The sequence below is a fragment of the Felis catus genome, chromosome B2 (genome assembly GCF_018350175.1).
Source record: "Felis catus isolate Fca126 chromosome B2, F.catus_Fca126_mat1.0, whole genome shotgun sequence".
In the NCBI taxonomy this organism is placed as follows: domain Eukaryota; kingdom Metazoa; phylum Chordata; class Mammalia; order Carnivora; family Felidae; genus Felis; species Felis catus.
Window position 1 is genome coordinate 43,683,250 of NC_058372.1, and position 21,523 is coordinate 43,704,772.

At 49.7% G+C, this 21,523-nt stretch overlaps 1 protein-coding gene across 1 annotated transcript in view; it reads right to left on the reverse strand.

Annotated features, from left to right (window-relative positions):
* The window catches only part of CLIC5 (chloride intracellular channel 5), a 106,174-nt gene that overhangs the window by 14,704 nt on the left and 69,947 nt on the right, over positions 1 to 21,523 (reverse strand). The window lies entirely within an intron of this gene.

Sequence of the window (21,523 nt, forward strand, 5' to 3'; positions counted from 1 at the left end):
GTTCGCATTTGGAACCCTCCCTGCCAAAGACTTCCTCTGAGCAGCAGGATGGGGCAACCCTCAGACCACAGCAAGTAAGCCTGAGGCCAGGGGACCCTGAGACCCAGGACCAACCACGTCCCAGGCACTTGACGGGTACCCAGTCCTTTAACTGCTTTCTGCCCTCTCCACCCGCCCTTCCTGTAAAGATTTATTCTGTACCACACACAAATGTGCTGGGTAAAATATGTGATGAGGAAGCAAGGGGAATAGTTCATAAATATTCTCAGCCATATGCAAACAATCTCAAATTTATTTTTCTCCTTTTTAAGGAGGAAAAAAAAATCCACCCATTCCATGATCACTTCCAGATTCATTGAGGTTGATATTACATAAGAACCAATATTGTTTTCTCGTCGTAGAGAAATAATGACTTGGAAACGGCAATTTGAGCTAAGAAAATAATATACTCTTACCAGGGCATGGAGGCTGAATGAGGACTAGGGAGCCAAGACTCTAGCTCAGCCTCCAGCAAGCTCTTGCAAGCACGGCTCAACCCTGCTTTGCTGGCACGCCTTGTGCAGCGGGGGTATCAGCAAGCAGCCACGCAGACTCTTTGGGGCTCAGAACTCACTTAGAGCGGAACAGATGTCAAAGGTGGTCTTTGAAAGGACAGGAGCAGCTCTGTGGGCCCAGGTTCCTGTACCCTCAGCTCCTAACGCGTGTTTTCTCTCTGGCATGTGAACTTGCAGAGAGGGAAGAAGCAGGGGACCACCTCCGATCACCGGCTGCAGCCTGGATGTGCGTCTCTTCCACTCTCCCATGGAGAAGAAGATCATGGCTACTGGGAGCTGGCCCCAGGCCGAGGGACCCTCTGTCCCGCGGCGCCTCGTTCATGGCTCTGATCCAGCACCGGCAAGAAATACACTAGCTGAATTTCTGAAGTAGACTGGGGATGTTTATGCGACCTATCATCTAAGTACACAATGAAGCTATTGAGATGGGCATTATTATTCATACCCATTTAGCAGATAAAAAAAAAAAAAGCGAGTCCTAGACTTTCCCAAGGCACACACATATGTACAAGCAAACTGTTCCCAGGATACGTACTGAGATTGCACCTTGTTTGCTTTTTCACTGCTGTTGCCTTCCTTACAAGGCCCAACCTCTGGGTAATGGGAAAACAACAACTTTAATTTAGTCCACTCTGGATTACAACATAGTCCAATGTAATAAATGGTCTCTCAAAAAGAATTCTCAGTCTCTTTGACATGAGAATGCTCAGTCTTACAGAAAGTCTCCATCACCTGTGCTCTCCTCCCTGAGTAAATGAGGGTGGGAGGATTCCTGTGACCTCATGGCCTTGGGGAGAGAGGGGTCCTGGGATCTAGTGGGTGGAAGGCTTTAGGAAGCTACCACAGGTCCCGCGTTTCTGCTCAGTTACCGTTTCCTCAGCAAAACGTCCACTCCCTTCCAGAGTAAGGCTGGGGATATTGAGCCTTGGGTGGTGGTCACAGGTAGGCTGTCGGGCTCCCTCCAAAGCCCTGGAAGACTACCTGAGCAAAGTGTCATGTGGTTTCCCAGGTACAACTCTAGGCCCCTGGCCCTTCCACCTCTCTCTCCTCCTTCATCCCCAAATCCCCTGGGCCAGGAGGGGGAAGGCTTTCCCGTACGTTTTCCTAGGTCAAATAGTCTAACAACCACAGACTACTTCTCTAGGAGTCAAGTCCTCTAGATACGGTTCTTGATGTGCCAAATCTGAGAGATCAAGGAATTGAGAACATTCGGAGATAACAGCTTGGCTTGTGAGGCCACTATCTTGACGGAAATGTTAGTTTGAATCAGCAGCTAAATAGTGAATCCTTTTTTTTTTTTTTTCTTCCTTAGAATTCCCTCTGTAGAATTCTTCTCTCTCACGGGGCCAGTGGATCCTCAGGACAGATTAGAATCAAGAGTGTGGCTACTCCCTCACGTCCTACCTTCAGCTCCTTTGATAAAATATCTGTGTTCTTCTATTAACGGCTTGACTTCCACTGGAGTTCTTGGTACTGTTAATGACCATCAGTGGATCCAGAAGGAGTTACTATCTCTGAGAAGCGAGCCTACCAGGACCCTCCCCATCATTTCTCAGCAACAGATACTAACTTTGTCTGCACTCAGGGCCAATGCTGTCACGTTGTCTGTGTGACAGCAGAACATCTGGGTGAAAAGACAGAAAGTCACTTGGGTTTTGCCTATGAAGAAAGAAATATCTAGATATTGGGAAACAGCTGGAGGACCAAATCAAGTTGTTTCTCCTCATCTCTTTCGAGATCATGTCGATATAACAACGACGACGACAAAGCATAGCTGTGGCTTGAGGGAGGCCGCAAAGGAGATTTCTCTGGCCATCACATATTCTTGGAGAGAAAACACAAAGATGGCCACACCTTGTTGACATTGGATAGTTTTAAACCTGAATGATAATGTGATGGGAACCCCCAAAATCAAATGGTAACAATGTCATATCATCTCTCCCTCGCCCTTCTGGAGGAAGAAGCCTTTCTTTAGAAACAGTGAGGTCATATGGCTTTAGACAAGATGTCCAGGGCCAACGATCCAAGCAAGAGGAGGCGGCTGCGGCAGCAGTAAGGCTCAGGAGAGTTACCGTGGTGGGAAAAAAGGAGGTGCAGGTAGGGTGGGCAGGAACATAAATGCTCAAAAAGAGGACTTGTTTAAGGAGGGACAAGGATGCTCTAAGGTGGAGAGGGGTAGTTAGGACATTTGGCTTTGGGCTGGGCAGTGTAGTTCCCTCCCCCGTAAGAAACCTTCCATAAAGATCTATATATTCATCTTTCAAGTTAAAGGAATTGGAAGTCATAGAGCTTTCCTGTGTTGTCCAAGTCCTTAAAGACAGAAAATGTAGCCCTGTTATAGTTGGGTTACATGAAGTATGAATGGGCACATAAAGGCAAAATTATAAGCAGGTGGAAACCGAGGTTCACACCCTCTGATCCACAGCGACCCGTCTAGAACACATAGCAGGTAAGTGGTAGTGGGTCCCCATGGTCCTTCTGTCTCTCAAAGTATCATCTTCGCCTGGTCCGTCGACCACAGGGTCAAAAAAAGGCAGCAGGGTCGTAGAAGATGGGAACGGAAGTTTGTTTCAGGCTTGGTGAGCCCTACTCTCCTGTGTCTGGGTCCTCTGGGTATGTTAACACATCACAGGTATCAACAGGGAAGGGACAGAGAGGGGCTGGTGGCCCTGTACTCTGCTTCCCTGAAATGTCTGCACATCCACTCTGTTCTTCAAGAGATCTGAGTTTGAATCCTGCACTGATTATGGTTATTCACAAGTTGCTGTTAAAGCATCTTCTACAGACTCTGGTGCATAAAGGGACTTAACAAAAATCAGGCTACAGGGATGTGTCACACTTACTTGGTCTGATAGTTGGGAGAATTCATGTCCACCTTTGGCATGAGACCAACACTAGACTTGGCCTCATGGCCAGAGAGGAGGATGTTGTCAAATTGGCTCTAGCTGTGAAAGACCCAGGGGCTCCCCTGTGGGAAGCAATTCCCAGGCCTCCGTTTCTAGGCACTGGTGAAAACAGGAAAGGTGGAAAGACAAACAGTGGTTTATGAGAAAGCAAAACGCAATGGCAACTTCAACAGATTCCCTACTGTTCACTCTTGCAATGTCAGCTGAGCTTAAGAGGAGTCTAGCTCATGCGGCCATGGGTATTATTTGTTTGTTCTAGAAAAGACTTCAGCCTTGAATGGGAGGGTGAATTAAATGACAAACTCCCATGGTTCTTTCCAGTAAGTGGTCAGTAAACGACTCTCTAGTCCCAAGGCAGGATTCAGGTCTTACCATAAGGTGGACTGGGGTATAGGACACTATAGGATGCCCCTTACCCACCTTGGTGGAAAGATTCACCAAGCAAATGGGTTTATAGATTTCTTTGATGTATTTTGAAGGTAGTAAGGGATTTTTCCTTGAAGGAGAGAAGATCCTCTGTACGGTTTCTTCCCCAAGCCCTAGAGGGGATCATGGTGAAGAATCATCTTTTTTATACAGTTCCGCAAATCAACCCAATATTTGCCCCCATGTTTAGAAGTATGACTCCCGACAACAAATGAACTGTGTGTGTGTGTGTGTGTGTGTGTGTGTGTGTGTGTGTTTCAAGGCATGGTTTTGGCAATTAGCTAGCTGTGTTTAAAAAACCAGAATGGTTGGGGCACCTGGGTGGCTCAGTCGGTTGAGCAACTGACTTCAGCTCAGGTCATGATCTCATGGCTCGTGAGTTCGAGCCCCACGTCAGGCTCTGTGCAGACAGCTCAAGAGCTCGGAGCCTGCTTTGGATTCTGTGTCTCCCTCTCTCTCTGCCCCTCACCTGCTCACACTCTGTCTCTCTCAAAAATAAATACATATTAAAAAAAAAAAAAAACCCAGCATGGTAAAGAATTTAGGACTTTTTGGCATGCCTTTCATAAGATATTGTTTTTACGTAGGAAGGGAGGTATGCATAATATAGACACTTCCAGCTTCACATAATTTTCTAAATCTAAAAGCCACAGTACATTTGAAAAGAAAGATGATCACTTATGTCTTCAAATTTAAGTTTCCTTTTGTGTACATAGTCTGTACCCTGCAGGCTCCCCCCAGTGATAACTTATCAACGGGAAGAGAAAGAGAGACAGAGAAAGACTGGGGCCAGTGGAAAGAGGAAGCTTCAGAAACTCCCGGGGAGGGTGCGAGCTGGCTGCAACAACCCAGAGAGAATGTGGTCCCCGTTGGAGCCCTGCCCAGGCTTCAGCCACGGGGCGGTGGCGACCCCTCCTGGCCTGTCCTTAAGCAGCGGAAACTGCATCTTCCACAGCGAACACGTATAACATGCATGTGTGTTTTCTATTAGGCTTTCCAGAAACTCATAAATGGTTGTAAAAACCATTGTGCTAATAGAAAGAACGACATAAATGCTGACTGAAGCTATTAATGCTGGTTGTAGTTTATGTAGCAGACTGAATCAGGCTGAAAACTGTTAGATTTTTATGGCTACTTTGTAACAGGTTATTTTTAACTATCAGGCCATAGATTAGGCTCAGCCCTCATGTTCAAACATCGAACATCGGGAATGAACGAGTCAAGGGAGACGCTTTCGCCGTCCAGCGTTGGGACCTAGGCATGTTCTTTCTCAACGCTCCCTGCAAACGCTCAGGCTGAAGTGACTTAGCCACATTTAGTTCATCCTCCAATGCCCACATCTTTTGTAGAAGAGCCATTGACAAATTTAAGCATCGTCACGCAGCCACCACAGCTCTAAATTTAAATAATTACTGGTTTCTGTCATTCTGTCACTATCCTGTCTGGAAACTCTCCCCCAGCCACCCATTCTTTCAGGTGTTAATACGTCCCTCTCCAGCGCCCTCTGGGGGTGGGCCAGGTTTGGTGCCCCTCGCCTCTCGCGGATGTTGAGTCACGACTCCCCAAGTAAAGCTGGGGGTTGTGTAGTATATTTGGAAAACCCACACGGTAGTTGTTCCGTGGTTTATGAACCGATTTGATCACCGTTTCCTAAATGACCTACCTACTCTTGTTTGAAAACTCAGCACCACGTGCATGTTAAATAATGAGTTATTTCAATGTCTCATGTATACAGGTCAGGTGCACAACTGCGGGACCAGCGGCCTGCGTGGGGATCCACACTCGGCCATTTACTAACTTGGGTGGGCTGCTTCACCTCTTGTGCCTCAGTTTCCTCCTCTGCAAAACAGAGATCATAACAAGGGACACCTTGTTAGGATTGCCATGGGGGATGCCTGGAGGAGACTTAGAGCTACCTTCGTCTCTCAGCGTGTGGTTCTTATGGGCAAGGCGTGACGCTGCTGATGTGTAAGAAACAAAGCGCACAAAAAAAGCTGGTGAGTTCTTCGAATTGCAAGAAAAAAAGCCTGCTTGGTAAACATTGTGCTTGACTTGTCCTCCACCCTGAGGAAGCCACCCCAGATGATTTACGCAGTCTTTTGTTGAGTTTTCAGCTGGCCCTTTCACTCTGACTTTGCTGTCGTAACCACAGTCCCACCAGAGTGAGCCTTGTTCCTGACAGTCATGCAACGGGCAACCTTAGAGGGTAAGTTCAGCAGGGGTTGGGGGCGAGTGATATTTTGCAGAATTCCCCAGATATACCACAGTAATACCCACCCTCCCCCGCCCTTGCTCAGAGGAGTCCTCTGGGTGCCCCCACTTGCCCCCTCACGGCTTACAATCTGCGGGGAGAAGCTTTAGTTGCACGACTTTAACTTGCATCTTCTAAAGTTTGAGGTAAGAGTGTTGCAGATTAAGTATGCAACTTTACATTTCTGTTTCTTAAAATCTACGTGGGGTAATGATTCAGATTTGGTTAACCCCAACGGAGAATTTGAAATACTAGTTTTTGTTTGTTTGTTTGTTTTTGGCATGGCCAGATCAGATATTTTCAGGGTAGTTTTTGTGTGTGTGTGTGTTTTAAATCCCCTTCTGTTGAAAATGAATTGTATGGAGAAATTCACTCTCACCTTCCTGGTACCTAAAAGAACCCAGATTTCTTCATAGTCACGTGCCCAGTCAAAAATACTTATGTTCCCAGACTTTTACTAGAGAAGGCCAAATGACCAAATTATGACCAATGAGATCAAGGTGGAAATTTACGGATGGGCTTCTGGGCGACAAAAGACCGACACAGCTGCCCTTGCCTGGAACTCGGACGTAATGTCCGGAAGTGGAGTACCTCTCTTGTGACATGAGAATGACAGTCACACATTAACGGTAGAGAATCAGTGCTCCAAGGATCTAGATCGATGACTTCTATGAGCAGCTACAATTGCCTGGACCTCTCTACTCTCTGGCCTTCTTGTTATGTGAGAAAAGCAAACTCTGATTAAGAAGTAAACATTTAGAAAGAGTGCTTTAGAGCAGGGCATGGCACATAGTAAAATGCTATGTAGGTTTCTGCTAAGTGAAATAAAATAAATATTTGCTTTGGTGTCTGTAATCAGGTTTCTATTATATGTGGCCAAGCACTGCCCTTGCCAATTCACGTAGATATCGTCAATATTTCTTTATTACATTATTATTCTAGCACCTTGTGCAGTGCCTGGTACTGAATAAGTGTTTGTTGAAAGAATGAGCTATTCAGTAGGGTCTGAGGAAAGGTGAGGGCCCCTAAAATGTAACTCTATATGTGTCTATATGCTTATGCAACTGCTTTATCTCGTTAGAGGGCCTACAATGGTTCCCTTTCTTTGTGTAATGGTAGCCCTCGGTCTCTCGGGGATGGATGAAGGGATTTCACTTGTTTGGCCTGGCATGCCCTCCTGGGGGTGCATCAGAGCCAAATGCGGACAGGTCCCCACCAACCTGCCCCTCTCTGCCCGGTGACACAGGGAGGACTGAGGCCAGGGCCAGGCGTAGACAAAGTGTTGAGTAAAACCTGTCTTTGAGGTCCCCCCAAAACAGAAACAAAACGTGGGTCAGATTGTTCTTATTGATTGGTTTTAAATGTGGTTCTTCCCCACCCCCCACACCCTCCCCCCCCACCCTAAGGCTGCATTTAAAATAACAAAGGTGATAGGAGCATTATGTATTTTCAGCTCAGAGAGAGTTCTGGTCACAGGACAGAATCAACCAAGCAGACGCTGGGAAGTTTCAGAAGTAGCCACGAGAATGGAGGGCAGGGGATATGGGACAGGCTTACAGGTAAAGCTGGAACAGGAAGCAGATGGAGGAAATGGCCGTGACCTTGAAGAGGCAGGGTAGACCCTCTTATCGAACGTCTCTCGGGTACCCGGGCAGACAGCACAGGTAGGTGCCTCTTGAAGTGTCTGGGAGATGATGCGTTCGTTCAGCTCACAAACGTTGGCTGTGAGCCAGATGCTGAGCTGGGCTCTCGAGACAGTAACTAGGGAGACGCACACAGCACGTGTCCTCATGGAGACTGCTGCTCAGAGCCCTGCTTCCCAAAGCTCCCTCCTGGACCATCGACACTGAATCATCTGGGAGCCCTCAGGCCTCGCCCCAGACCCACTGTGTCATTATCTGTATTTTACCAAAACCCCAGGGGATTCAAACATGCATTCAAGTTAAAAATGACCTGAATAACACGGCAAACACACACTGGACACACCAGTCCTAAACGTGTCTCTTTAGCTCATGGGGCTACTCAGGCGAAACTCACGAATGGGCTTTGAGGGGGTGTGGGGTGCCCTCTGGAAAGACAGCTCTAGAGCAGATTTTTAAAGAAAGTTAGGGGTTTTAAAGTCAAAGTTCTGTGTGGCAACCTCCCGCCCCCCTCAACGAATTATCTAAATAACTGATAAATTCAGAATACCAGACTGCATCTATAACCCCTTGGCTTCAGTTCCCATGCTTCAGCATCACTTAGTCTGTAGCAAAAGAGTTTCTTTTCTTTTAAAAAAAAAAAAATTTTTTTTAACGTTTATTTATTTTTGAGACAGAGAGAGACAGAGCATGAATGGGGGAGGGGCAGAGAGAGAGGGAGACACAGAATCTGAAACAGGCTCCAGGCTCTGAGCCATCAGCCCAGAGCCCGACGCGGGGCTCGAACTCACGGACCGCGAGATCGTGACCTGAGCCGAAGTCGGACGCTTAACCGACTGAGCCACCCAGGCGCCCTGCAAAAGAGTTTCAAAGCTGAGAAATGCCTGGTTTGTCCCGTGACCATCATGGCTCCCTCATGTCTCCGGAACAAATTTTCCACACCCCAACTTTTCCTGTGTGAAACGGAGAGAACGTTGTCCATCCTGCCTGGACGAGATAGTGACCAATTTGGCAAGGAGAGTTTATGATTGAAGTGTTTGAAGTTTGCGAGAGAAAGTTTAATACGCCACCTGGATTTCACATCTTGTCATTCCCCAAAATGGGGAAACCCAGTCTAGATGCTAATTTCCCCAGAGCCATTCTCTAATGAGAGTCAACAGAGGAGAGAGAATTTCCCCTCAGAGCTACGTTCTAATGACGGAGGAGAGGTTATGAGTACAGACGTTGCATAACCAACTAGAGTACTCCTGAGTCGCTCCTGGGTGGCTCAGTCGGTTGAGCGTCGGCTTCGGCTCGGGTCATGATCTCACGGTTTGTGGGTTCGAGCCCCGTGCCGGGCTCTGTGCTGACAGCTCAGAGCCTGGAACCTGCTTCGGATTCTGTGTCTCCCTCTCTCTCTCTGCCCCTTCCCTGCTCATGATCTGTCTCTCTCTGTCTCTCAAACACACACAATGAAGTGCGGACACACTTAAAGCGCACACTGCTGCACTTCTGAGGCCTACACACCGTTATGCTTAACAGTACAGCTGTTAGACCCATGTCAAGTCTTCTCACTAACACAACTTCGCATGCAAGCACATTTTTCAGATTAACGGATACACGTCCTGTTTATTTAAGGAAGTATGTAAAGGCCTCTGCTAGTACCTGGAAATATCAGAACACACAACAGCCGTCTGTGTGTGTGTCCGTGTGTGTGGAGAGAGAGAAACGTATTTAGCTCCCCCGTATAAACTGCACAAAGACAAGAGGTGTCGGTTGCACAGGATGAGGTAACGGTAGCCAGAGGTGAAAGAGCATTTAACTCGCGTTCAAATTAGTCATTTAATGTTCCTTTATTCCCCAGGCCTTGATCTGAGGCCAGGCCAGGCCAGGCGAACTCGTTCTGGTCAGACGGCGGGAAATTCCACCACATGGAATGGTGTTGGTGGTCTCCACTCCCCTCCACTCCGGCCGGGGAGCCCACACAGCGAACACGGGCTCCTTGCACTAATGAATGCGCCCACCCACACAGGACCTGCCCCCCCTACAACCCGGCCCCTGCCCCCCTCCCCCGCCCCCTCCCCGAGCGGGCCCCGTCCACATGCAACCCCACCGCCAACCGCCTTCCAGAAATTCGTTTCAGAAGCAAAATTTGCTAAATTATAAATGGCCAGCATCCGCCTCAATAATGAACCAAATCAAAGACCCTCTGGAGGAATCCTCTGGGCAACTTCTGGGAGGTGCCAGAAGGAACTACTCACGCCTTCCCCTCCCTCTTGCTCTAAGCCTCAAGGACCCCACCGCCTGTGAGGGGGCACATCTATGCAGGACGTGCCAAGCCTCGGACGTGGGTCCCACTGAGCCTAGGTTATTTGTTTTTCCTTGTTAAGAATGCTAATCAAAGCAAAACTTTAACCCAACAAACAAACAAACAAAATATCCTGAGTTGGCTACTTGCACGCAGGGGTGGCCAAGGAAGGCAGCCTGAAGGGTTCCTTTATGACCAGAGGCGTTTTTGAAATGAGACAGCAATGGCTGCTTTACGAGGAAGTGGCAAGACAGTCACCTCGTTATCCTCACCGCTGTGGTGGTCTGGGGACCACCCAGGAGCCTCCACCATGATAACAGCCTGGGCTGAGGTCTTCTTCCAGGGAACCAGTTGTCCCGAGTTGGGACATAGCTACCTTTCTCCAAAGAATAGGTCGGTGTTTCTGACAGAACAGACATGGAACCCCACTGGCTTCCTCGTTCTCAGTGGACTAATTAGAACTCACATTCCTGCCTTCTTCCCATTGCCTTAGCTCTCCCCTCAGAGCATGACATTGAATGAGAGGAGGGGCCGTGCCCATCCCCTTGGAAAGACTGGGCCCACCGGGATATGGGGCTGAGGGTTGGGAGGGAGGAAGAGGAGGGGGAAATAATCACCTTGTGATTGAAGTGGCTTGGAATAATAAATACACACGCTCTTTTAAACATGGCTCGCCACATCCTGGGGAATCTAGAGAAACGTTCCACATCACCTCCCCAACCCTCACTCCCAAGAGTAGTTGGCTTTCAGGACGCTTTGGGAGAAAGCACAGGGCCTTTGATAAGAAGCTTGTTAGTTCTGGGCTAACAGTCCTCCCAGACCGCTTTGAATCCTTGCAAATATTTTCCCATTTTAGGTCAAGGAGGTTCGTAACGGTAAACACTGAAGGTGGCGGAAGGGGAAGAGAGAAGGGAGAAAGATGGGACCAGGACAGTAAGTTACCAGGTAACCAACGACCTCTCTGGAGGATCCATTGGGTCTGGTGGACATGCCCTGCTCTGGGTGTAAGGGAAGATGGCTTTGAATCCCCAAGGGAGACCTGGGCCTCGTCTTGAACCCCCAGTTTGGGCATAACTGTGTTCTATGCAGAGGATGCTTGAAAATCCTTAGGCTAAAAAGGATTAGCCCTCTCTGGCGCTGATTCCTCGAACCGCCAGAAGAGGGCAGCACATGCTTCTACATCACAGCGAAAGCCGGGCTACCCGATCCAGAGAGTGGACACGAGGGAATTTGGGAGAGGATTTGTGAAATTAGCAGCAGCGGTCGTAGCAGCTTTAGCTATCGTATATTGGTGCCCATGGTGTGCTGGGAACCGCCCTAAGGGCTTCAATGCATTAATTCATTCAATTAACAAGACCACGCTACAAGAAAGAACACTATTATAATCTCCCTACTATAGACGAGGAGGCTGAGAAGTATAGAAGTTAAGAGAATTGGCTACTGTAATCTGAGACTACCTGAGACAGAGGTCAGCAAAGTATAGTCCAGGGGCCAAATTCAGCCCACTGGGTGTTTTTTCACTGCCCTCAAGCTAAGGATGGTTTTCACATTTGGGGATGGTTGGAAAAATTCAAAAGAAGAATAACGCTTCATGACCCCTGCAAATGACGAGAAATTCAAGGTCAGTGTCCGTAGGCAAAGCTGTACTGGAACACAGCCACACTCACTTGCTTACGTGTTGTCTGTGGCCGCTTTCTCACTCCAAAGGCGAAGCTGAGCAGTTGTGACAGCCCACAGTGTTGGAAAAATCTGCAGAATTTATCATCTGACCCTTTCCAGAAAACGTGTGCCGAACCCTAACTCAAGGGGTAAGCGCTACCTGTTTCCAGCCACCACAGACACGGTCCCGGACGTGGAGTTAGGACAGCTAGCCTAGAGGGATCCGGAAGTAATGCTGACCTCAGGTCACTTTCTTTCTACCAGCATTTCTGGGAATAGCCTGCGTACCACGTTTCATTTTTTCACACCTGACATCTCTGAAGTCATACTGCTTCTTACAATCACAAATGTTAAGCATATTGTTTCTTACAGGTAGTTAAAACAGTAAGGTCTTATCCTAGATGACACCTTAGATGAGGCAGCTCCCACCTCAAAAGTCCGGCCGCTTTGTGTACCTTTCCATGGATGGGACGCTCACTTCTTTTGCTGGGAGCCCATTCTACAATTTTAATGGCAAGTTTCTTAATATCGGGGTGGCGCCTGTGAGCCTCAATTTCCATATATCAAATGAAGATGGTCTAAGGGAGTGACGGGTGTATGTTAGGAAGCAGGTACTTGGCCACTGGGATAGGGAGGCGCGTGCACAGTGGCTACAAGACGAGCCTGTCTGCTGGTGCGGTCAGCCAGCTGGGCAGGCTGTGAGGTGGAAGGACAAGAAGGAGCTCGTGGGGACACAAACCACGGGGGACATGGCAAGGGAAGGAAAAACTTCCAGTGTTGCAAACAGATTCTTTTTCCACCAGCATCAGCCAGGAGCATGGATGGCCCACCACATCACCTCTTAGAAGAGAAGACAGGACAATTCATAGATTTGGGCCTGACAGAAGGAAGAGGCAGGGAAAGCAGGTGCAGCTGGCTTGGTCACATTTCCGTGAAGGCTCTGGGGGAAGATGAAGGGAAGGGGGGGGCAGGATGGGAGCAACTGATATTGTGGCGATATTCAATCACACGTCGGTCAAGTGGGACTGGTCATCCCAACGATGAGATGAGCTCGCAGAGTTTTCCGGGACATTCTAGGGGTCCTCTTCCTGATATGTGGTTTTGGATTGCCCATTTTCTCAGAATCAACCTGGAGAGCCCAGTGCTTGCTTCCAGGTCCCTGGAAGTGAAGCCGCTGACAGGAGCCTCAGGAAGGAGGAAACCCTCGCCCTTATTCGTAAACACACGACAGCGGCTCAGAGAACTTCGCGGCTAACGGCAACTTGTGTGTTGCAGCCAAGAATCTGGGGCCAGGAGGCGGCAGAGGGAAGCCGTGATATACTCTCCCTCCCTCTGTGGCGGGGCAGCCAGGTTTGGATTTGGGGTTGGGGAGGAGGGAGAACAGAAGGCTAAGCCCCAAACAGGTGCTTTTCATTTGGGGACATGTGTCCTGGATTTTCTGGGACAGTACCAATTTCTTCTAATTTGATTATTTTCAATGAGGGCAATTTGTTCGACATCTGATCTTGAGTTTGGAAAACGACGGCCACTACGATTATAACTTAACGAGGGCACCAGCTCAGTCTCCGGTGTGAAACCCTACTCTCAACACAGAGCACTCTATCCAACACATCACAGGTATCCGGGGAAGGCGTTTAGGACTTTGCTTAGGAAATCAGACGTATTTTATTAGGACAAGTACTTTAGGAAGAGTATTAGGACCGCACAGGGTCTTGCGTGAGTGGAAAGGGGCCCGTCTCTGCAAACACAGCACAGGAGCCTGAGAGTGAGGATAAAAACACACAGGCACGGGCAGGCTGCGATGGAACAGAGTAGGCAAGCTGGTGACACAGGCCTGAGGCTGCAAAGAGCTCTCTCCTGCTCCTCAAGAGAGGAGAGGAAAAAAAAAAAAAAAGAAAATACATCTCAGGGGTAATACACACCAGCAGGGTCGGGGGCAGGGGCAAGGTGGGGCCAATGCCTGCAGGGAAGAGACAGACAGCTTTGTCTACAGACAAAGGTAAGGGAAATCAAAGGAGGCCAAAGGTCAAAGTAAATGAAAACAACAGCTCCGCCAAGCCTGGAGTCCTCAAATCAATAAAATTTGTCATTCTTCCGGGAGGTTGGTAGGTTTTTGTCTCCTGGGAGAACCCAACTGTAGCTGACCGGGGGTCCCTTCTGGCTTTTGTCCGCTGGTAGGTTTAGAGCCAGATTTGCGGTCTGCGTGTGTGTGCGGCTTCGGGGCTCTCGGAACTGGCTGTTTTAAGCTCACCCTGAGTTCTGTTTTATGGTGCCCCCCGCCTTGTTTTTCTTTCTCACCTCGTTCTGCTGTGCTGCTCTGCTGGGCATGGGCTCTGGGAGCTGTTATGAAGTCTTTCCTGAGCAAGTGGAGTATACATTTGAGGATAACGAGGCGGCTCATCGGAGGGAAGAACACAGACACAAAAATAGAAGAAAATGCTACATTTGACGGGGGAAGAGACGAGGGGATTCCAAGGAAGCCTTGAAAGCCGGAAATCATGCAAATTGGGAAAAACACCATTCGGCACAGAAATGTGGGGTACCAGCAGCGTGATGAGTACGCGTTAGAGGAGTTAAAAAAGGAATATGCAAATGTGGCTGGGGAAAGCCATAAGGCTTCACAGGAGGTGTGGACGAGATAAAAGAGACGGGGTGTGAGGCTTTGTACACCCCTTAGGAGGGGGGAGAGTCCCGTGGAAGTGGGCACGTGCACGAGATTGGAGATGGGAGGTGTGGTGTGAATGCAACAGGAGAAATACTGGATTGTCTTAGTCCACGTGCATACACGTCTGCTCCCTCTCTGTGCAAAAAGAAAATGGGGAAACGTACATAACAATGCAACACGAGGGGCGCCCTGGATGACTGTCGGTTGAGGGTCAGTCTGACTTCAGCTCAGGTCATGACCTCACAGTTCATGAGTTCGAGCCCCGCATCGGGCCCGCCACTGTCAGCACAGAGCCTGCTTTGGATCCTCTGTCGCCCTCTCTTCCTGCCCCTCTCCTGCTGGCGTGCTCTCTCTCAAAAATGAATAGACATTTACAAAAAAAAAAAAATACAACACAAGCCAACAACAACATGAATAATGATACTGGAGCAGGAATATTAACTGTATCTGGGGAAACGTGATAGGGCTAGAAGAAATGTAGAAGGGACTTTAAAAACAGTGATGAACAGAGGGGCGCCTGGGTGGCTCAGTCGGTTAGGAGTCTGACTTCGGTTCAGGTCATAATCTCACAGCTTGTGAGTTCGAGCCCTGCATCGGGCTCTGTGCTGATGGCTCAGAGCCTGGAACCTGCTTTGGATTCTGTGTCTCCCTCTCTCTCTCTGCCCCTCCCCTGTTCTCGCTCTGTCTCTCTCTCTCCTTCAAAAATAAATAAACATTAAAAAAATTTTTTTTAAATAGTGACTAACAGAGAATTGAAGATGCACATTAGACCCTCCTGTCAATCGCCTAGAGTGCACAGTATATACAGAAAGTGAAATAAACCTGTAGACTTAATAGGATAAAGCGTAAGGAAAAAGGGAAGTTGTGAAAAAGTAAACTAAAAATATAGTATTTTGGGGTGCCCGGGTGGCTCAGTTGCTTAAGCGTCCGACTTCAGCTCAGGTCACGATCTCATGGTCCATGAGTTCGAGCCCCGCATCGGGCTCTGTGCTGAAGGTTCAGAGCCCAGAGCCTGCTTCGGATTCTGTGTCTCCCTCTCTCTCTGCGCCTCCCCCACTCACACTCTGTCTCTATCAAAAAACGAATAAATGTTAAAAAAAAATTTTTTTTTAAATATAGTATTTTACCCCCAGATTAGGGTAAGTAGCGAAAATGAGTTTCTTGAAAGCCCAGGGGTTGGGCAGAGATTTTTAGAGTCTTGAAATGGCAGTTTGAAGGTTCGGAATGCAAAAGGGAAGACGGGTGGGTATTCAGAGAGAAAAGCCCAGGTCCTCTTGGAGAAGACAGAGTGAGGGAGACAGGTTTAAGGAGGGTGTAAAAGAAACCCTTCAAGGGAAGGGACAACCAGAGAGGCAGCGATGTCCCCGTGGCATGGTGCCGGAGCAGGATGGGGTACGGGAGCCAGGAGAGCCAGAGCTGTGGGTCGGGGCTGCCGCCAGGTCACCGGACCTCCACGTGTGGCGGTGGCATCTCAGAGGAGGGTGAAAGCAGTAAGTCCAGGAGGCAACACTTGCAGAGAGAGGTGGAGGACGTGAGCGATGTAGGCCCAAGCGTGGAGGCCTGAGGGTGGAGGCCAGGCCACCGCTGCACTCTGCCTCTCGGGGAAGCAGCATGGCAATCGGGGTGGGGACAGAGCTGACCGCCGGTCACACCTCACCACCAGGTGGGTCACCAGGTGTGCCGAAGATGGGATGGCCAAAGCTGGCGCCTTCCCCTGGTCCTTCTGCTGTAAACCTTCCATACTGAACCAGCTACTTGCCCCTGCTGGATTGAAAATGCACCGTGCAGGGGCTCAGAGCAGGGGCTCCTACAGCCGAATCCAAGCCCAGTGCTGCTCTCTCCATCCTGAGATGTCCTTTCTCAGGCCACGAGCGCTCCCTCCCGGTGAGCTCTGGATCCCATTCCCCCATGGTCTCCTCCTGTGCAGACCTCCCCTCCCCGCCAAAGGAGAAGGGCCCTGCTCCTCTGGCCAGCCCAGACTCTCTCTGGTGGTGTAGGATCTGAGACATGGGCAGCTGCAGGCCAAGGGGATGTATCCAGAGAAGCCGCCCAAGGACTGTTCCAGGCAGCCGTGTGCGACAACGAGGCTTCCCGTGACCCTGTGCACCGCATTTCATACCACGGATCACTCTTAAAGCAAACAAACGGGGGCGCCTGAATGGCTCAGTCCGTTAAGCGTCCAGACTCTTGATTTTGACTTAGCTCATGATCTCATGGTTCGTGGGTTTGAGCCTGCCATCGGGCTCTGCACTAGCAGTGTGGAGCCTGTTTATGATTCTCTCTCCCTCCCTCTCTCTCTCTCTCTCTGCCCCTCCCCTGCTCACTCTCTCTCTCAAGATAAAAAAATAAACTTCAAAAAAACAAACTTTCCTTCCTCATCTTCAGCATCTTTTCCGTCTTCTACCCTTCCTAGCTTCCTTCTTTACTCCCTGGCTAGACCTTAACCTTCCTCCCTGACTCCTCTCTTGCTGCCCTCCCATAAGTATGGGTGATCCTTCATGTTGTCCCTAGTGCTCCCCTCTTCTCACTCATGGACTTAACTATGTGTAATTGTAATCAAAATAATATAGTTATATATAACCTGAGGTACGTACAATTATTGCGCCTATTCTACAGATGAGAAACCGAGGCACACAGAGTTGATATGATAGGCCCAGTGTCACAAGGCCAGCAAGAAGAGAGGCGAAGCTGGGGTCTGAGCCCAGGCAGCCGATGCCAGAGGCTGCAAGTTGGAACCACCACACCGTTGCCTGTAGGGTCCTTGGTTCCCCCACGAACCAGGGTGGCAGTGGGGATCCCAAGTGATAAGAAAGTAAGCTCTCGTAGGACCTTACTCCATGGGGGGCCTTGGGCCATTCTGTTGAGGAAGTCAGTGCTACCTTTAAGCGGAGTAAAGAACAAGTTTGGAAAGGGAGCATGGAGGGCGTGGAGGTGGAATCAGGTCTCAGCAGACCAAGGAGACCAGGATCGGGTAATCACAGAAGGAGGAGGCTGAGCAGTGATAGACAACCTGACAGAGCACAGGACCAGGGCTTCGGGGTCAAACGTAACAATCCTGAAGGTGTAACAGGTGGAGCCAGCTCACAGACCCTCTTTCAACGTTTATTTATTTTTGGGACAGAGAGAGACAGAGCATGAACGGGGGAGGGGCAGAGAGAGAGGGAGACACAGAATCTGAAACAGGCTCCAGGCTCTGAGCCATCAGCCCAGAGCCCGATGCGGGGCTCGAACTCACGGACCGTGAGATCGTGACCTGGCTGAAGTCGGACGCTTAACCGACTACGCCACCCAAGCGCCCCTCACGGACCCTCTTTGACGTGTCCTGCGGAGAGGAGGGAAATGCAACAAGAAAATGGGAAACACTGAAACAAGTGGAAGTGAGCTGACCCGAGCCGGAGATTTGAACGTGCTGGTTGCGGGTAGTGGGAGTATGAGCTAAGGCGGTAGCGTCTGATGCCGATATTCGTGTTGGTCTCATTTTGTTCAATTAGCAGTGAGACCCAAAGTGAACATTCGATGAGCATTTACCACGGGTCAGGCACGGTGCTAAAGGATTTACAGGCACCGACTGATAAAGCAAATGAGTCTGCATTACAAACCTGGGATATGCTATTAATTGCCTCCTGTGGCCATGAAGACATTGAAAGTATTATTAAGTATATTTCGGGGCGCCTGGGTGGCTCCGTCGGTTAAGCGTCCGACTTCGGCTCAGGTCACGATCTCGTGGTCCGTGAGTTCAAGCCCTGCGTCGGGCTCTGGGCTCATGGCTCAGAGCCTGGAGCCTGCTTCCGATTCTGTGTCTCCCTCTCTCTCTGCCCCTCCCCCGTTCATGCTCTGTCTCTCTCTGTCTCAAAAATAAATAAACGTTAAAAAAAAAAATTTAAAAAAAAAGTATATTTCACAGATGCAGAAACAGAGGCTCTGAGAGAAGTCTTTCTAGTGAGGTTGTGCAGCTAGACGCAGCAGACCTAGAATTCCAACCCTGGCCAGCAATCTCCTGTTTATATGTTTTACAGCCCCTGGTTAGCTCACTGATGGCAAAGACTTTGTCTCATCTGTCTTCACAACTCTAGAGCCTAGTACAGTGCCTGGCATACAAGAAAAGCTCTTTAAAATTTTTTTTTAATATTTATTTATTTTTGAGACAGAGCATGAACAGGGGAGGGTCAGAGAGAGAAGGAGACACAGAATCCGAAGCAGGCTCCAGGCTCTGAGCGGTCAGCACAGAGCCCGACGCGGGGCTCGAACTCACGGACCGTGAGATCGTGACCTGAGCTGAAGTCGGTCGCTTAACCGACGGAGCCACCCAGGGGCCCCAAGGAAAGCTCTTGAAACATTAGCTTTGACTTGTGGCCACTCCATGCCATCTGTTTGCTGAGTGAATAAATGACTGTGTGTACAAACTGGGGGGAATTCTCTTGTGTGCTAGCTGGGGATGGCTCCCCTGGATTGGGTCTGGGTCTCAGTAGCTGGGGACTTTTAATGTTGTGTGAAACAGGGAAATTTTGAATGGCAGTCCCTGTATCCACCGTGGGAGTGGAGAGATGACCCAGCATGCAGACGATGTCACAGTATTGGGTTTTTTCACACGTTGATGTCATGAGGGCAGGAAAGGAACAAGCCATGGCCCTTGTATATTTGGGGTCTGAGAGGTATTGGGTGGGCCAGAGGGGAGGGAGGGAAGGCTTTTTTCAAGAGAAAAAAAAAAGTTGAAAACATATAAGGGCCAATCAGAAGACAGGACATTGAAGAAATAGATGCAGAGCTGAAGATCCAGAGAGAAAAATGGCAAAGCGGTATAGGAAGGCATGTCGGAGGAAGCCGGGGGTCTCTTGCTGAAGTTGTCACGAGGGGCTGCCTGCCACAGCTGGGATAAAGCAGAGAGGGGTGTGGACCGTCTTCCAGGTTAAGGGGCCGCATGGGGTGGACCATGGTGTTACTCTCTGCCTTGGCTTCTGGCTTGCTAAGCCTCAGAACTTTTGGACCCAGTAGACCGTAACTCGGGGATAAGGGTGGAGGGAAGGAAAAAGAAAGGAAAAGGGCAGGGGTGGGGGTGGCCAAGCTATGGTGACAGGGGAGGAACAAATGCTTGGCATCTAGCTCAAGGCAGGATGAGAGACCAGCACAAAGGGCCATGAAGGGGATGGGCTCCCTGGGACAGCAGAAATGCCGGAGCCCTGAAATGCGCAAATGAGTCAGGGGGAGAAGGAGTCAGGAGGGCAAAACCCGACCCAGAGAAAAACAGGGTGAAAGAGAAGAAGTGGAAACAATGAAAATTGGAGAGTGTTGCGTTTGTAAGAAATTGATACATGATGTTCAGTGGAAACTGCTGCTTTGGGTTTGGGGATAGAAGAACTTTAAATACGGAGAATATGTAAATACTGTTTGTAACTTGAAAAATCTGGAGGGCTCGGATGAGAGAATCCTCCCGAGGGTGCTTTGACAAGTATGAAGGAAGGTATTTGTGGCTGAGAGGAAGGGCCCTGGATGTAGAATCTGCAAACCGGAGCTGAGAGCTGAGAGCCAGTCCTGGCCCCGGGGGGACAAGCACAAACCACTGGTCGGCTCATTTGTCTCGGGTCCCCAGCCAGGCAAGCCCGGCCTGCCCTCGCACACACGGCCGTGAGGGGCCACATTCGTGCCCTCAACAGAGCACCACAAACTGGGCGGCTTACCACACCAGAAATCTGTTCACCCACTTTTAGAGACCAGAAGTCCACCATCAAGGTGTCAGCAAGGCCACACTCCCTCACAGGGCTCTGGGGCGGGTTGGGGGAGAGAGTCCTTTCCTGCCTCTTTCAGGCTGTGGTGGCCCAAGGCGTCCTTGGCTCCTGGCCACAGCACTCCAGTCTCTGCACCACGTTCACAGGAACCACCCCCCTGCTCTCTGTGTGCCCTCTCCCCTTCTTACAAGGATGCCAGTGGTTGGATTTAGGGACCACGCTAAACCCAGGATGATCTCATCTCGAGACCCTTAACTAATGGTATCTGCGCAGATGCCATTTCCAAATAGGGCCTCAGCCAAGCGAGAGCACGGAGCATGTTTAAAATATCTCCACATCCCTTCTTCTTCCTCTTCTCCCCGTAGGCCACTCTCCTTAGGGCGCCTCTTCACGCACGTCTAATGGCTGGCGTGGCCCACAGGATAAAACCCAACCTCCCGGGCTGACGCTTCAGGCTCTGGCCACCCTCCCCAGTCTCTGTCACTGGCACTTTCCCAGCTCCCCATCACCTCCTCCCTATAGTCACGGCCAACTGACTCCCCCTTAACCGTCATGACCCAGGGGAAACCCCTTCAAAGCAGCTTTCTCAAAGGCCCTGGGGTACATTCTTCCTGCTCGGAACCCCTCTGGCAAATATTGCTTCCCCTTCCCCATGGCGGCTAATGAGCTCTTCAGACTCCCTTGCCTCTTTTCTTGCTCTTTGGCTTTTTGTGAATTTAAGCCTTTTCTTCTGCACCAGCCAGGTTTTCAAGACGGGGAAAGTATCCGTTTCTGGTTTTCCTAGAATCTAGTCTGTGCCTGTTACCACCCAGGTCCTCAGTAACTGTTAACCAAAATATTTACTTTCCACGGCACCAACTCTGTTCCTGCCAAAATGTTCTTCCCTTTCCCTGCATGCATGGCTGCCCCTCCTGGTCACCTTGTCCCCAAAGATGCCTTTCTCCTCTGATCTCCTAAAGCGTCTAGCATTTCCCACCTTGCTTGGGTCCACTGTGTGTTCCTCTGATGGCCACTCATTCACAAAGCCCCTGCTCTGTTTGGCTCTGTGCTGGGCTCCAGGCTCCCACCCTTAAGGTGCTCCTTTTCCCCCTTGAAGGCAAGCGAACTTTCTCATCCTTCTTCTTTTTCCTCCCGGGGCCTATCACAGTTCTTCAAGTGTTACCCGCGCTCAGTGTGAGTTCTATTCAAATTGCTTCGGCGAATTCTTAAAGGAAAGGCCAAATGAGGGACTTAAAGTGCACTGAGCTTAAATGAGGCGCCCGGACCCCTCCGAGAAGGCCTCATAAGAAAACTAGTCCTGGGCTCTGTAGCCAAGGCCAGATGGAGGATGAACCAGGTCTTGAGATGTGGCTTCCCCAGCACCCTCTGCACTTGCGGTAGGGCAAGGCTCTGCTTGCCGTCCCACCATGGCC